At 34.5% G+C, this 7,208-nt stretch overlaps 1 long non-coding RNA gene across 1 annotated transcript; it reads left to right on the top strand.

Annotated features, from left to right (window-relative positions):
• The first annotated feature begins 5,231 nt into the window (after nt 1-5,231).
• On the top strand, nt 5,232-6,867 carry LOC149255432 (uncharacterized). The gene is made up of 3 exons (XR_016266364.1): nt 5,232-5,569; nt 5,656-5,800; nt 6,787-6,867. It is a non-coding gene; the product is annotated as an uncharacterized LOC149255432 (long non-coding RNA).
• Nucleotides 6,868-7,208: the final 341 nt, after the last annotated feature.

Here is a 7,208-nt window from a genome sequence, read left to right as displayed (position 1 = left end):
CAATAGTACATACATAGGATCAACAAAAATCACTAAGGTGGGCAATTTAGTGAAGCTAAACATGTTTGTTTTGAAGATGTGGAAGTTGATGTTGAAGCTGAAGCTGAAAAATATGTTACCATTAGTGAGGAGGAGATTAAAATTTTTGTTCAAAAGGAGAAAAGAAGTAAAACACCAAAAAGAATAATGGCCACAAATGGCTCTCTTCCAGTTGATGATGAGGATATTGTTTATTTAGAAGAAGATATGTTAACTAATAAGAAGAAATCAAAAGTTGGTCAATCTGTAAAAATCATGGGGAACAGTGAAGATCAAAGTGAAAGCTATAAAGGCAATAGAGAAATCATACCACTAGGTGCTGATTTAGAGGATGACATTATTAAAACAAAACAAAATGCAATTCAATATCATTTGATGAAGAATAAATCAATTAATCGTGGAAAAACATTTCAACTTAATGTTAGCCAATTCTAAAGGCCAAATGAAGGACAATATCAATATCAACTTAGAAAAGCACATCACCTGCATGTCCAAAATTTTAAAACATTGTTTAGGTACAATCCATATGCACATGTGGTGGATTATGTGATTCTTGTTGATCCAAATCAAGTTCCCAACAAAGAGCCATTTGAGAGGACACAATGTTTTGAATACAAATATTATGTAACTAGAGGGAACCATTCAACAAAGGCTAAAAGACAATTGATCGAGGAATATCCCAATAACTCTCTTTTTTGAAACAATGAAATGCATCATTTATGTTGGTTTAACATAAACATAAGAAAAGTTATTGGCATGGGATCATAATGCAGATAATGAATATAAAATGTATATGACATCAATCCAAAGGGCCAGATTTATTCATAATGAATTTGTAGAAAAATGTGGTGGAGATAAGACAAAAGTCAGTCTCAGCTTTAAGAAGGAATGTTGTACGGAAACAAGTTAGTAAATTAAGGATAAAATAAATTCAAAAGGTGGAAAAGCAAATTCACATTTATTCAGAGGCATGGATAACATTTTCCAATTGGAATTTAGAACTGGGAAGATATGGATATTGATTGATGATATTTTTGACATGTGCGAGAATATTGTCATAAAAAATTAGAAGGTTAAGAATTCTAAACCCATAATATGTACCAGCACTAAGGCAAGTCTTAAAATGGAGCAACTTCCAAATGATATGACTATCACACCTTAAAGAACATTGTAAGGAGTGAAGGATGACAAACTAGTAAAACCAATACTATGTCGTGTGAAGTCATGTAAATCACATTACACTAAACATGCTCAAAATTTCAAAAGTATGTTTGTTGAATAATATTTACTTTTCTGAGTTAGTTATCAAAAAACCCAGAGTAATAACCATATTTTGTCAACGTTGGAATTTTGAAACGTTGACAAAATATGGTTATTACTGTGGGTTCTCTGATAACTAACTCAGAAGATACAAACCACATATGTCTAAAAGCCAATATTTACTTTTTCTTGGATTATAATTTTATTTTAAATATACCATATTATTGTTGGTTTTATTTGTTATACATATCACTATATTAACAATTTTTACTTTATTTATTCATCCATAATATTAATATTAAAATATAAGAACATATGGTTAAAATATTGAATGAAGAGAGTTGATATGATGTTGTACACAACTACCTAGAATCAAGTTTTTCAACAACACTTAAAGACTTTTATCTTGCATTCAAAAAGATATGTTGATTTTTACATTCATTTTATTCATTTGTAAACTATTTTTATTTTATTATTTATACATATATTTGTTTATTTCATTAAAGATGTCGAAGAAGGATGCAGATGGAGTATCTAACACTTTCAAAAGATTTATTGAAAAAATTAAGTTGGAAATACTGAGAAAGCAAGGTCTTATGAATGTTGAACTTGATCGTACTCTTACTCATTTCATTTGGAATGGGCTTGACACTATCCAATATCAAATAATACAAGGTGATTGTGAAGACATCACAAAAATCATACCTAAAGGGAATATGCCCTAGTTATTGCAGATATTCTTCATGGTTTGAATTTCCCAAACATTGGATATGATAGTGAGTCATACTTATCAAGCTTTGAATAAAGTGTTTATGGGATTTCAAGAAGTCACAACATCACCACTTTGGATATTTGTGGAATTTCATTCATACACACAATTTGCAATGTTATTAACAAGGTTCAAGGGAAAATCAAACTCAATGATGCAACTTACATGGTAAGACATTCAAATTGTATGTTTAATTAATGTTAAAAAAAATCGATTTATGTACAAGCTAATTGAACTTTTATTATGTCATGTTACAAGAAAAAATTAAATGTTATTTCTTTGAAGATGAGCCAATTATAAGTGATTGTGAGTTCATCCATATTGAATATTGGACAAAACATTATAGCTATAAGCCTATTCTTCTTAATCGAGTACATGGAAAGAGTCATTGCAAGTACTAGTTCATGATGTTGTCATAAGAAAACTAACATATGAGGATAAAGATGTAAAAAGAGAGATAGTTAACATTTATAAAAAACTACATGCATTGATTAACTATCTTATAGATTTATGTTCAAATGAATGAGATTCGGTTTTCGAAGTTCAGGTAAGTTTTATTATATAAAAATGAATTAATTTTTTTTTATAGTTTTTATATGTTTATATTAATTTACTTAATTATTTTGGTACAACGCTAGAATTTGCCTACGAAAAAGGAATAAATTGCATTTCCATTGAAAAAGATTCACTACAATACAATTTTATTCAACAAATAATTAATGCTCTTCAATTTCTTCCAGATGCCATGCAAAAAGTGGGTTTAAGGAAAGGGGATTTTAATGAATCATGTGTGGCTAAAAAGGCAAAGGAACCTCAACCACTATTATATGGAATGATTAGAAAATGATATTTATCATTGAAAATTACTGAGGTGATTTAATATTTTAATTTATGCTCAACTTAATCTTATTCTTACACAGTTAATGATTTATATTTGTGGTCAATTATTGTTGAATTACTTTTTGCATGTGTCAAGAAGATAATTTTATAGATTTATTTATCAAGTATTCAAAACATTCACACAACACACAAGAATAAACACATGAAGACACCCGATATAATTGTAAACTATGAAGGGAGAAAACTATGAATTTTGGGTTGAAAGTGATTTGAAGAAAAGCTTCTACTCTTTATTACATCATATTTCTGTAGGCTCCAACCTACTAGAGGCTCCTACCTCGAAAGAAGTTCCAACTCCGACAAGTTTTCTGTAACCGACATGAAGCTCCTACCTCAACATGCTACAACCTGTTACTTTTCAAGCTACAACATAGAAAGGGGAAAACATTTCTCAATCACAACATAATGTCACAAATGTTGGTTACCTCATTTACCTGCAACAATGCTTCTCCTTTTCACTTTTCATCTCTTTCTTTGTTGCTCATCCACTTTCTTATGTAGTTTGTTTTTCTTCCAAAAAACGTCATATTTCCATTCCACATGGTATATTTTATAAGCAAGCCATATTTGTTGTTCATATTCTTTACAAAAACATGAAAGGAGGAAAAACTACATGAAATGAGGAAAAACTACTCATAAGATTGTCTCTTCATTTTCAGTTTTGAAAGAAATATTGTAATATAAAATAGAGTTGAAATAAAGCGACTCAAACTGTAATGATTACATAAAGACAAATCAAAATTGTTTTATCTACATTTTTTTATACACTATGCCATCAATCTCCCCCTTTGTTATTGATGGAAAAACACTTCTCAACATTTTTGTTCTACTCTTCTCTGCGTACCTCCCCTTTGACATCAATGACAAGGGGTTTACATAATATTTTCAAATTCTCAACTGACTTCAAATACACAATTGAATGGAATTCAAAATCTAACAATGACTTCAGTTGGATATTATTCACTACTTTTCTAGGATAACAACTCCACATTTCCTGCAATATGGTCTTTGCTAGCGTATATGCAGTTTCAAAATCACGCTCCTGATAAAACTTGGATGTGGCCCTCAATTTTTCGTAGCATTTCCTTGAGAACCATCATATTCAATATTCCATTGCACGCATGAATTCCTTTGAATCAAAATCTGTGGATGTCCCCATTGGTGCTTCAGCTAATTGATTCTCTTGCAATATTACGACTTGATCATTTGAATCACACATTAATATAACATCAGTAGTATGGCTTTCTGATGTCCTCTGTCCAGTAAAACCTTCTGGTAATTTTCCACTTTCGACCAACTTAATCATTATTATCTTCCCAAGACACATTTTTTTCTTAATTAATTTCAACAAGTATGTGAAAATGATCTGAGCTCCATGCTGAGAATACAACATCATACGAACATCAGGTGAAAGAGAAATCTCATATGTCCTTTCGTAATCCTCCATACTAACAAATAAAATTGCAGATGCCCACTATTTTCAACAAAGTTGAACTCAACAATAGTGAAGTCGGACTTGGCGTTGTGACTGTTTGAGCCTTGCAGAATTCATGTTTGGAGAGGGGCCCTTTGATTTTTTTTGGATTAGATTAGATTGACTATCGAATATCAAATACCAATGATATGCAATTTCCACTGTCTATCTCACATTAAACAAATGGTAGCATTGGTGCGCTTTGAACAAGCTTCCACCAAAAAACTTGTGAGCATAAGATTTCAGCACAACTATGCCTTGGAACTCCATTTAACAAAACATATGCCTTCATCTTTACTTCAACTTTTCATACTATAGACGCAAATAGATAGATGACAAGCCTATGATCCATTGAACCTACACGCAACTAATACTCAAAAGCAGTAATCAATACAAGTCTCCATACTTGTAGCTTAATATGGAACTATGACATAATGGTTTTATTAGTCCCTGCCATCTGGCATCCAGCAGGGACTATAGTAACCGTTCGGAGGCCAGTTAGCATTAATTTGCAAGGTTTTCGTGTGTTATTTACAGTTATATTGTAAAGTTCGGAGTTTTCCTTGCGTTCGCCATCTTATTTGGCCTCTTCCCGAGGCGGAAGAGGCCCGACCATAGCCTAAATTGCTATTTCCGCACAATGAACTGGGCCTGACCGTGAGCGGTTTCCTCTTAATGCTAACATTAATTGGTTAATGTTTAATGTTAATTCGTATTATATGCGAACAGGCATACATATGATAAGGTTTGGTTGCTGTTGTGCAGGTGTCCGCCGTATGCTAAAGGGTTGCATGGCGGGAGGTGTCAGCCTACCGGCTCAGGAGAGTCCCCAATATCAACACCTCTGTGCGCAAAACCCCGTTCGGTTCGCTCGTCTCCTACACAGGTCACACAGGGCACCAGTTTCATTCTTCTGGTTTCTCTCAAAGCCTCGACAGGGTCCTTGTGCGAACCACAACAGCCAGACGTAGATCGAGTTGTTTCAGCAGCGAAGGCGGGGGGCCGGAGCACCCAGATCCTAATGACGGAACCACGAACTTAACAGGCTTATACTCTTTAACTTGCCAGACTCTGCAAAGAAGCTGTCGACCATTTCTAAACTTGACCTTTCTAATAACAATATGAAGGTAAAGGTAGAAATATTGCATCGTTATATAGACTTTCTTGATCGCATTCATCTGATTTTACTTGCAAAATTAATTTCTTGCTGCAGTGTCTGCCCGAATCCGTGACGAGTCTGGTGAATTTGAGATCTCTGGACGTCCATTGGAAACTTCTTTGCCGAATTTCCAGAAAGCATTCGAAATTGCCGGTGGAAACTTCTTTGCCGAATTGCCAGAAAGCATTCTAAATTGCCGGTAAAAATTGTATTCGAGCCCTCAGTATTTTCTACGAATATTTAATTCAAGATACTCCATATTTTTGGGAACTTGCTTGCCGGGTTTTTCAAGATTTCGGTAAAAATCGTTTGCAAACCCTAGCTTTGAAGATTTAAATTTCTGCAAGCAAAGCTTATTGGACATGGAATATTGCTCAATAGAGAACTTGCTTGCCGGGTTTTTCAAGATTTCGGTAAAAATTGTTTGCAAACCCTAGCTTTGAAGATTTAAATTTCTGCAAGCAAAGCTTATTGGACATGGAATATTGCTCAATAGTGAACTGAGTATAACCAGAGAGCTCCTTCAAAACACATTTCAGTGTTTTCCTACCCATCATATTGTTCTTGCTCTGTTACATCCTGCAATGTCACTCGACCTGCCCTGATCCATGGCTCCAACACCTTTCTAACCTGGGGATGCACTCCACCTGCATCGTGAAAAACAAAATGCGAGCTAGGCCCAAATAATTTGGCATGATAAGCCATCCACTCCCTCATTCTCTGAGCACTCAGGTCACCATACAGGGAGGAACCATAGTAGAGATAATCATAGGGAGGAGCCTGGCTATAAACAGAGCCATTGTAGCTACCTTTTTCTTCCTCGAGAGCAACGATCCTCTCTGGTTTTCCAAACTCATCGCCATGGATTGCGTGAAGAATGAGCTCTCCACCATTGTCATCGGTGCCCACGCTCTAGCATTTTGTAGGCCTTGCCCTTTATTAATCTTCCAGAAGACGAATTCTTGGGGATGCGTTCACATTCAAATCGTGGCTTTCCATAAACATGGAGAGGCTTGTGTACGAGAAGACACTTTACGTTGCTAACATGTGGCCACGTTTCTTTGCGCATGCAACATTTGGCAGTCTGTCGTATTCATTTTTCTAACTGGCATATTCACTTTACTAATAGTTTTAATGAACTTCAATTTATGTTTAAATATAATAACAACTACTTTGGTGAGACAGTTTCAAGGAATGCCCTTAGCTGGACAACATTCCTTCTTGCCTGTTGTTGGAGCCTCCACCAGAACCACTATACCAGGGTAATATGCTTGTCAATGCTGATGTTAAGTTGTGATTTTAGTTTAAGGTTTGTAAATATATTATCTTACTCTCTGTATGGTTCATGCAGAATGCCAATTATCTTTAGCTTCATTGTGGATTGACAAATCTGTGGGCATTTTTGGTTTTGAAGGGTTACCAGGGTTTATACGACTACTCTTTATTTCTCTGTCCAATGCTTTGCTCTAGCTTGGAGGAACGTCTGAATATTTCATATGCATCCTCCTCTTTAGACCTGAGATGAGCATACGTTCATGTTGATATTTGCAATGCTGTGTATACTTATAAATACAAAGGCTTGATGGACGATCTCCCTAGTAGAATTT

This window comes from Pinus tabuliformis, chromosome 7, assembly GCF_031772625.1.
Source record: "Pinus tabuliformis cultivar Carrire ecotype Pingquan chromosome 7, CPIR1, whole genome shotgun sequence".
Lineage (NCBI taxonomy): Eukaryota > Viridiplantae > Streptophyta > Pinopsida > Pinales > Pinaceae > Pinus > Pinus tabuliformis.
This window is presented reverse-complemented; position numbering and strand designations above follow the sequence as displayed.